This window comes from Vicia villosa, linkage group LG4, assembly GCF_029867415.1.
Source record: "Vicia villosa cultivar HV-30 ecotype Madison, WI linkage group LG4, Vvil1.0, whole genome shotgun sequence".
Taxonomy (NCBI): Eukaryota; Viridiplantae; Streptophyta; class Magnoliopsida; order Fabales; family Fabaceae; genus Vicia; species Vicia villosa.
In genome coordinates this window covers 113,027,863-113,038,435 of record NC_081183.1, presented here as the reverse complement: position 1 = coordinate 113,038,435, position 10,573 = coordinate 113,027,863, and the positions used below count along the sequence as shown (strand labels likewise).

The 10,573-nt window shown below is 35.8% G+C and overlaps 1 long non-coding RNA gene across 1 annotated transcript; it reads left to right on the top strand.

Annotated features, from left to right (window-relative positions):
• The first annotated feature begins 6,824 nt into the window (after nt 1–6,824).
• Nucleotides 6,825–9,647, top strand: LOC131599495 (uncharacterized). The gene is made up of 3 exons (XR_009282805.1): nt 6,825–6,968; nt 8,095–8,183; nt 8,819–9,647. It is a non-coding gene; the product is annotated as an uncharacterized LOC131599495 (long non-coding RNA).
• Nucleotides 9,648–10,573: the final 926 nt, after the last annotated feature.

Here is a 10,573-nt window from a genome sequence, read left to right as displayed (position 1 = left end):
TTCAAAGGACTTAGAACTCGTATGTATCTCTGGATCTGTCACTTCTTTTTTGGTTAGAACTGTGTTAATCATTACATTCGATAATTCGGCTTCGAGAGCCGCCTTTCTTTTGTTCTCGGCTACATAAGCCGAAATCTTTTCGAAAAAGGAGGACTCAGACATTATTAATGTCATCGTCCCAGCCTGTTGGCCGTATTGGTGGATAATTCTCCAATGGTGCTGTATCTGTTGGGCCATCCATGATCTCTCTGTCCCACTGGAATCCATTTGGGTGTAGAGTTAAATAGTACAACGCATTCTTATTTGGGGTGTACATCTCTTCTGCAGCATGACAAGGACTTATGTTTGCCAAGTTCCTATCGAAGTTAGTTTTATTAACTTGGTTAACTTCAGCCATATAGTAACTCTGATCCCCTTCGATATTCTCTACTATACCATCTTCTCTCCAAATGGTTACCCTCTGATGCATTGTTGAAGGCACAGCTGCAACTCCATGGATCCACTCTCTCCCAAGCAAAAGGTTGTAGTTTGCTTTTGCTGGTATAACCATAAACATAGTTGGCCTCGTGACTGATCCCACGGTTAAATTCACCTGAACAACTCCTAGTGTTTGTCCTATCTTGCCTTCGTAGTTAGATAAAACCATGTTGTGTGGCCTTATATCAGTATCGAACATACCAATTCTTTTCAGCATGTATTGGGGCATTAGGTTCACTGCTGCCCCCCCATCGACTAGGACTTTATTAATGCCAACATTTTCAATTTTAGCCCTTATATAGAGTGGTTTCAAGTGATTTCGCATACCTTCATCGGGCCTCTCGAAGAAAGCGTTCTGTTCTTTAACTGCACCATTATTCAGCACATAGTAACACACAGGTCCGTGTTTCGCCATTTCTTCGATATCAGCCTCTTCGCAGTCTTCAACTTCAGTTTCCTGATTAAACTCATGAGGGAGCACAGACACAACGTTGCAGTTGAGGTTTATAGATGACACCCCATCAGAATCGAAATCATTTGTCATTCTATCTTCTTCTTTCCAAGAACTGGAATGCATCTTTTCTTCTTCATCCAAGATCTTTTCAGCTTCGAATAGTCTGCGTTCCACCGGAGGTTTGCTTGATTTTGCCCCCTGATGTGGGACTTGGTTGCTACTAGACTCTCCAGCTTCTCTTGGCCTATATTCCCTTTGAGCTTTTCTCATTCTCTGGTGCCTCCTCCACTGGGATCGGGACATAGGATTTTTTCCTTTGTAATTCTCCAATCGATACATCTCTCGATTTGGTTTTTGGAATTGCTTCCTATATGCCATTGCAGTCCTTCCTCCTTGGTCCCAACTTCACCATTTGTTGGTTCTTGCACCAGCTTGCACCCATCTGTCCCTGGGTACATCCGCAGGAACTTTGAATGTTACTCTTCGAGCCCTAGGATGTGGGCTATCAGGTCTTTTCGTTGGAGTCCATGTGTCGAAACCGTATAGGTTAGGACGCAATCCCTGAGTTTCTCGACCCATGTAGCAGTACACACGTTCGAATGATCGTGCCAGCATTTCATCATAAACTGCCCTACATCTGGGACAGAGTGCAACTTCAGAGTTTTCCCTGTGACATCTGACCAAAAATCCCACTAAGCTTTCCTCCATCTTTGGGTACACTTGTAGCAGAGGGTTTGGTTCTCTCGCAGGGTGTTCCCATCTTTCGCGTCGAGCCCTTTCAAAGTTGGCTTCGACCCTTCGATTCAGCATGATCGAACCTCTTGGACACATCCATTGTTTTCCGCCATTCCTTTCATGGCAATTCCAGAGATAGTCCTTAAGGCTTTCTCCTTTTGGAGGAATTTCAATGCCCCCCTTTTGCCTTGTCAACCATGTCTCCAATTCGCCAAATTCAGACACTGGACGTCTGGCGCTGACCATGTTAACAACTGCTGGAGGAACTTCAGAGATCTGGATTTTCTGGAGCTTCACCCTGAGGTCTTCAGTGGCCTTGCTGTTCTCTCCCCTCGAACCTTCAGTTATCTCTGTCTTGGAAGATTCTTCAACATCAGTATTGAAGATTGCATCATCATTTAGGCTTTCAGTAGCCTGCTCTCCATTGAACACTATTTTAGTTTCCGTAACTTCGACTTCAGATGCCTCTACCATGTTGATATCCAATGGCTCACATAGGCTAGCATCAACAATGTTCAGAGGATTTGTGTCGACCTTCATGTGGCTTATGGTCTTGTCAGCAAATTTCAACCTCCCATCTTTGATAGCATTTTGAATTAAATCCCTGAAAAGAAAACATTGTGAGGTTTTATGGCCCAAAAAACCATGATATTTACAAAAACCTCTCTTCTTCCATTGTTCTAACGGAGGAATTTTGGAATTTGGAGGCAGTATCATCTGGCCATCTTTTACTAGTAAATCAAATATTTCGTCACATTTGGTGACGTCGAATGTGTAAGTTTTCTTAGGGAATCTATCGTTCTTATCGCTTTCTATGGGGTTTTTTCCATTTGAAGGGTTGAGTAGTTTGCAGGCATAAGGTGGCGCTTCCTTTAGTTCAGCCAAATCTATTTCGACTTCTTCAGGGTTGTATGAGTCGTTAAAAGACTCATCATCAGCGTCCTCCGCTTCGACGTACGCTACCCTTTCCTTTTTATAGTTTTTATTTGCCTTAGCCTTTTCTGCCTTCAAGCGTTCGACTTGTCGAACCCTATCTGCCAACTGGGCCATATCCCTAAGGTATTGAGTATCTAGTTTCTTCCTAATTGAATAATCTAGACCACCAGCAACCATTTCGACTAGTTCATGTTCTGGGACTGTTGTGAAACATCTTGATTTCAACAGTCGGAACCTATTTAAGTAATCATCAATTGGTTCTGTAAACTTCCTCTTAATACTGGCCAATTCTTTCAGACTTATCTTGGTTTGACCCATGTAGAATTGTTCATGGAACAACCTTTCTAAGTGTGCCCAAGCATCTATCGAATTTGGTGGCAAAGTAGTGAACCAAATGAAAGCATTCTTTGTTAGCGAACTAGGGAAATATTTGATCCTTAAATCCTCGTTCCCTGCTAAGTCTCATGCTTCTGTCAAGTATCTAGCAATATGTTCCACAGTTGACTCGCTAGTTTCGCCTGAAAACTTTGTAAACTTAGGTACTTTAGTGCCTCTAGGCAACTCTGTTTGCATGATATAATCTGATATGGGGGATGTATAATTCGGACGTCGAAGTCCAGTACTAAGGCCGTTATTGGCCATAACCCTTTCTATCATGGCAGTTAGGTTATTTTCTGTAGCCAGATTTTCTCTTCTGACTCTCTGGACGATTTCATCTGGATGTTCGTCCCTACCCACAATCCTTAATCTGGTCGATCTTCTTCCGTTTCCTGTCGAACGGGAACAGTTCTTTGATTCGAAGCCTCTAAGTTTATTACTTGAGTCCCTTCGACCGTTTCTGCTCTCTGTGAGGCACCTACATTCTTAGTGGCTGTCCTAGACGGGGGAACCACATCTTGTATACGTTCCAAAACAGGCCTCTCTTCTAGATTCACAGGCTGCTTGTCTTTTCGTCTAGGTGGTGGAACTCCCATGAAATCTGCCATTCGATTCATTTGAGATGATATCTTTTGGAAAGTCTCGACGTTTTCCCGATTCGTGTTAGCGATATTTGTTGCTAGTGGATTCAAAATTGAAGCCAATTCTTTGGCCAGGACCCCTAACATATCATGGTTGCTCGCATCCATTTCTTGCCGGAATGCTGCTTGATTATTTGTGGTAAAATTGGGTATTTGGGCAGAAAAGCCAGTATTGTGTGCACTTCGACCCACTGAACCAACATTTGGCGAAAACGTCGCGTTGTTAGTTGTAGCATATGTAGGTCCTGCCCCTCGTACGCCTGTTCGAAATGGGTATGGCATTCCGTATGGGAAATTTGGCCTCCATTCGAAAGCAGAATTCGACCCCTGGTTAAATAAGTTATTTGCAGCATTTTTCGAGTAAAGTGGTATCTCCTCCGCGCTTGTGGATGAGGGTGCGGTGGTCGACACTGAAACTGGAATAGTCCCTGATGGTCCTGTATTATTCTCAGGCACAACTTGTGAATTATCTGCAGGTCTCGATCCATTCGGACCCGGTATATCCCGTGCTCCTTGTGTAGAAGTCGAATTTGCCGCTCCTGATCCTGAGCCTTGTGGGGGATCTTGATCTCCCCCTGCACTGGTCGTAACGACCATTTTCTTGCTGTACCTTCGTTTGGGAACCGGTTGTGCAGTGTTCGTTAACTTACCGTTCCTAAGGTTCATACAAGGTCTTGATATTGTCTAGACAAAAATAACACAATTTATTAAAAACAATCTGCTTGACACTGTCCCACTGGGCGTGCCAATTTGTTTACGGTGATTTCCGGTAAACAACCGCTAGTCTTCCAAACTATAATAAATATGATTTGGTTACTCGCAGGATCGACTAGATTGATCCTAGGACATAGTCAAAAAGATTGTTATTAATGGTCATTCGAACCATATCTATGATTCATCTTGTCAATAAGAATTACTTCGAACGAAACAAATAAAATTAACAATCACTTCGTTATACACGTGAGTATAACTTCAGCGAAAGGTAAGTCGAGATAAAATATAAGACGAAACTGTAAAAATGCAGAAATCTTAAAGTGCAGAAATGTTAAATACTTCAAAGATAAATGACATGAGAATAATGAGTACAGAAACGTAAATGGCAAGAAGTAAATGAAATGCAATAATATTGAAAGATACTTGAAAATAAAGGAGAAATACACATGTATTTAAAATGGTGGTGTCATACGTACATTTCTCAGCGAACTCTTTCTCTTTAACACTTGATACTTGAGTAATATGTGAGTGATTTGTACAAAATGAACACACGGAATCCTAACATTAAGACCCTTATTTATACTAGTTTCGACCTTAACGGTCCTACGCTAATCTAATGCCACGTTTCTCATAAGAACTTCAGGAATGCCATCTGTCTTTAGACAGTTACGAAACCGTCTTCGAATTTCAAATCCTCCCGCCTAAGTCCTTCTTCGACGCGTGGCAGTGTATTTAACATTAAAACACTAAAAAACACGCTAAGTGTCAATACTTAACATATTTCACGAAATCTGTTGTGTCTTCGAAGACATATACTCCTACTAGCTTCAGCATTCACCATCTTCGTTATAACTTAGAAATCTTCATTCTCAAAGTATGGCCATCAGGAGCCATTTTTATCTTCGAAGATGGTCATCAGTAACCATCCTTCCTTCGAGTTTTTATCCTTCGAAGGACCATGTTTGCAAAACGAAATCTTCAGCTAACAGTACCTACAAAACACAATCATACAAAAGAACAAAGCAATATTTTTGGTATTTTGGTTAGTATAATATATACAAGTAAAAAAACATTGGTACTTGATGATTCCCCTTACAGATGAAGTGAGCATTACACCAAAAACAGAACTTTAAGACGAAGTCTTGATTGATGAGTGAGATGAAAATTATGTAGGATCTTAGGATAAAAAATTGGGGTATGACAGGTATGACGTCAATTGAGTTGATATTTTTTGTTTATTAATGAATGATTATGTCCTCAAGTGATTTTTAACATTAGAGTCCTTACTTTGATGACTTCAATTGAAGTATTTTTCCACATATGGTTAATTTACTTTGTCGAATTCACATAATCAAATATATTAGTTTACAATGAAAAAACTATGTGTTGAAAGACATGCAAGAGATGATAATGACATTATGGAGAAAAGTTGTATGGTCTAATGATGAGGTTGAGTATCAACAATGTATGCAAGAGTTTGAGTAAACAAGTGTTGATTACAACCTATTTTGTTAATTATGTGAAACACACTTGGTTGACTCCTCGTAAGAAAGGTTTATCGAAGCATGGATTAATTGTTCCATAACCTATGATCATTCCTTTGTTGTTATCACTATATAAGACAAATCCTCCCTTTTTAGGAGTTAAATAGTGTAAGACCCGAAAAAGTACATTAACAATAATTAGAATTTGAGAATACTAAATAGTATTATGCTATTTTATTCTGTCAATTTTTATATAATTGTCTATAAATAACACAGCGTTATAGAGACCATGCCGAAGTGCTACCAAAACTCTATGAAAAATAGCATCATGTTCTTATAGTTTTAATTATCCATGCAAAATATTGTTATTGCGTCAAAATTTAAATAGGAGTTTTACAAACTGACCGGTTGAAGTGATTCGACACCGTGTGAATAATTAGCAGACAAAATATTTCGAGTTTTTAGTTGTACCAGATTATTTTATTAATCCATGTTGCGCATAGGTCGTGTTGGTAAGTTTGTTTTATTTTTTCGACGGCATTTGCGGTCATAAATTTACCTGTCAAAGTCTGTTTAACCAGATATTTTTTTATTTAAGATTTTGATCATTTTCAATCTGTTTTATTAAAGTACGTTCCACATGGATCATTTTAATATATTTATTTTTATGTTTTAATAAAACACACGTTCAACTGTTATTCGTTCCGGGTATTTTTGTGTGTGTATATCTCGGTTAACAATATGATATAATCTAAGTCTTTTCCTTACGTAGCATCATGGCATCACTTAAAAAAATTACTAAGCATCACTTTCAAGTGGTAACTAAAATATCTAGATATTTTTAGTTGTTTTATTACTATTATAATGTTTGTGAGTAGAGAGAATTAAGGGTTGAGTCTTAATACACATGGATTTAGCATTTGATCAAATGGCCATAATTCATTCACATTCTCTATTTAAGAAAACAATGATCAACACCTCTCACATTGTCTTTCTCCTCTTCTATGTTAACCGAACCTCCCTCCTCCACTCTTCATATTTTTCTTCTTCTTGCATTTTACATATATACCTTGTGAGATTTGAATGATCTTTTAGAGAGTTTTAGTAGATCAATTTAAGAGATGATTAAAGAAAAGATTAAAGCTTGAGGTAACCAAATATTTTTCCTCTTTTATATTATCTTAGCTGGCCAATCTTAATGAGAGTTTTAAAAAGTTCCATAAAGAAGTTACTAGTCATATATTTTGATGAAGATATTTTCTGCTTGTTACTTTAAAAATGTTGATTATTTTAATAACTTTTGTTGAAAAGAAAAGAGGAAATTAAACTTATTAGAATTGTACATATACACATAACGACATATGTAAATAAATAATATTTAATACTCTTGCAATTTTAATTAACTAATCGTTGGATTAATTTTTTTTGGAAAAGAAGGACTCACTGCTCTAGTTTTTGTTGAATTACTTTTATTAAATTGATTGAAAATAGTGAGCTTAATTTATAACTAAAATTTATACTTGTATGATCAAAAAGAACTAAGTTAATTCATTATCACTTAGTCCAATTTTATGTAACTTATGTATAAGGGATATCAAATCTGTTTTAATTTGAAACTTAAAAATAATTATTAATCTTTAGAATCAAATACTAAATATATTAATATTTTGGATCCGTTGAGTGATCATAATTTTGTTTTGTCTTTAAACTTGATTAAAGTTAAAATTGTATTGGGATGATTTAAATTCATTATTGTTTTAAAGATGGTAATATTATATTTTAAAGGATACTAACTTGTTTTTTTTATAAAAATGACTAGAGTTTATGTGTTGAGTTTTTTTACAATTGAAATTTTTAGTATAAAAGGAATATAAATTTTTTTGTTTCGAAAGTTATGTGCTTTAAAGGTATAAATAATGATAATTTTGTTTTAGTTTTCAATCAAATATTATTTAGCTATTTATATATTTATGGCTGTTAGACAATGATTTTATTCAAAGTATAATCAAACTATTTGATACAATGGATTGCTAAAAATAATAAATGAATTTAAACTAGTGAGTTATGAACTTCTTGCATTAATATTTAATTACTCTTTTAAGAGAAAAATCATTTTTTATTTGAAATGACATATTCTTTTTAATATAAAATGATTAGTTAGTAAAACGGTAATAAAAACCTAATTTTAATTGATTTGGTAAGTGGCCAAAATAGAGTTTTAATTATGGATGTAATTGGGTTAGGGTTAACTTAATTAAATTGTGTATTTTAAAAGGTTGAAAGTGTGAACTGGATAGACACCTCGTCGAGAGAGACATACCGTTCTCATGTAGCGTAAGTTGAATGTGTTTGACGCATGCTAAGGTAAAGGCACTTTCTAACGATATTATATGTGATTGAATGCATATGTGTTGGTATGAATGATGGTGTGCCCAATTGGGGTTTTGTGATAATTGTGTATCTGACGGAGAATGTTTAAATGATGTGTGCCCAATTATGAATATGTGTTTATGCTGTGATGCTAAACTGGTGAACATACTTTCATATGATTCGGCGAATATATGATTTTACTGGTGGTTATGATTACATATGTGAAGATTATGTAAGTTGTTGCATTAGTATATGTAGAGAAAGTGTATACTCATGCATATCATAGTTGCGTGTATGTCGAGTGGACTGCACCGGGTGAGGACTCTAGTGGATTGAGCCCACCTAATCCTGCGGGATTTTATTGAGTCGGTGTCAGTGGAGAATACTGCACCTTTAGTGGAAAGAGGCCACGACTCTCTGCGGAGAGGTAAAATTCCGGAATTCATGCATGTGAGGAACCCGGTTAGGGGGATCACACCCATGTAGAGTCTGCATTTGGATTTTTGTGCATTACTTTATTTGTTGAAATAAATATTGTGACTGTTGTATATCATGTATTACTTGCATGTGTGTATTCTTTCGTATATGCTATTTTTAGATCGTGACCCTCTACTATTAATCTGTTGTAGCTAACGACCACCCAGGCTGTTAGTAATTGGGGATAGTTAAGGTATCATGGTGTCGTGAAGACATGCAAGATGTGAATGTCTTTGGCTAGGAGTTCAAGATCAGCTTAGGGTTTTGTTTCAGAGTGTTGTCTGTGTTTGTTTGAGAAGTTTGTTGTTAAAGCTTAATGCTTAAATGTGTTATTGGTATTGACATTCACTTGTTGTCAAATACTTTGTAAGAAAATATATTCAAGTGGTCTAATATTTTATAACCTAGGGCATTTCTTTGGTTCTAGTTATGGAAAAGATTTAGACAGGTTGTCATTATGTTCTTTTAGACAATATGTTTAATTGTGTTCTTAAACCATTAATTGAGAAAACAATTTATAAAAGTGGTCTTGTTTTATGATCATTGTATTACAAAACTTTACTCTGATTTGTTTTAAAGATGATCATATTTCAAAGACTTTTGTTGTTTTAAAAAGAAAAAAAAAATACACTCTCGCTGTTAAAAATCGGGGTGTTACAAATAGGAAAACAGAGACTTATCTATAGTCAGATACTTTGAACAACCACTATCAAATCACAATTTAGCATTTGTTACTATACAACATACTTGTGTTATGAACCTAAACTTTTTACTTTAGATTCCCTCGTCATTTTGAACCCTCTAACGTTAGTGTAGTGCTGATTATTTATAGGTTTCCAATTAGAGTTATGATCATAGAAGTAAGATGAAGAATAATTATTTCTCGTTTTTATTTTCATCATTTTCTTATCGAAATGATATGAACTAAGAGTATTTTTCATTTCGTGATTCTTTCAAATAAGGCGCGATAAAGAAATATGACTATTTCTACCACAACAGTTAATTTTTACATATTAAGTTTAAAGATCCTCCTGACATGGAAAAAATTCCTAAAAGACTAGCATTTTTTAGATTCATAGTCTTAACTAATTTTAGTATAGGTTCCTCTTTGTTACCTAAAATGAGAGTCAATTTGTCTCTTTCTTTGGCAAAATCATCAATTTTGTTTTTTAAAAGATTACATTTTCACTCTCAGTAGATTTATCAAAGTTATCATAAGAAGAAGAATGATGGTTGTGAATTAAAAGAGCTTATTTTTCTCTATGATAATTTATTGGGTTAATAGACATTTGCCCCCTGCCATATAGGCGAGATTCGGTTTACCCCCCTATTAATTTTTTTTTGGATTGCCCCCTTGAAATATGAAAAGCTCTATGATTTACCCCCCTAGGACCCCCCTGTAACCTTGTTTTTTTGATTTACCCCCCTGGTTTTTCACTGTTTTTTACACGCTTAGGGGGGTACCCTAAAAATACAAGGGGGTAATCCAAAAAAAAAAAAATAATAGGGGGGTAAACCGAATCTCGCCTATATGGCAGGGGGACAAATGTCTATTAACCCTAATTTATTTCCTCTAACAAGTTTTTTTTTCTTGTTTTTAGGGAGGATATAGTTGACTTAGAGACAAAAACGCTTTCTTTTATTTTGCTTAACTTATTATTGCATTTTTTACTGACAAGGAAGAAATTTTAATAACTAAATTGGAAAGTTATATCATTTAACTCATTGTATTCGTCCTTTTCCATGAAAAATATGTTGGTTTCTTCCTTTTTTTTCTTCTTATTCATCCTAAGAGTATACATATTATTATCATGTCATTATGGTTCTATGTGTTATGCATGTAAATATTTTAAAAGGTTTTGATGATAGCAGCTAAACAACAAAAAATAAATCACAAGCATCATAGG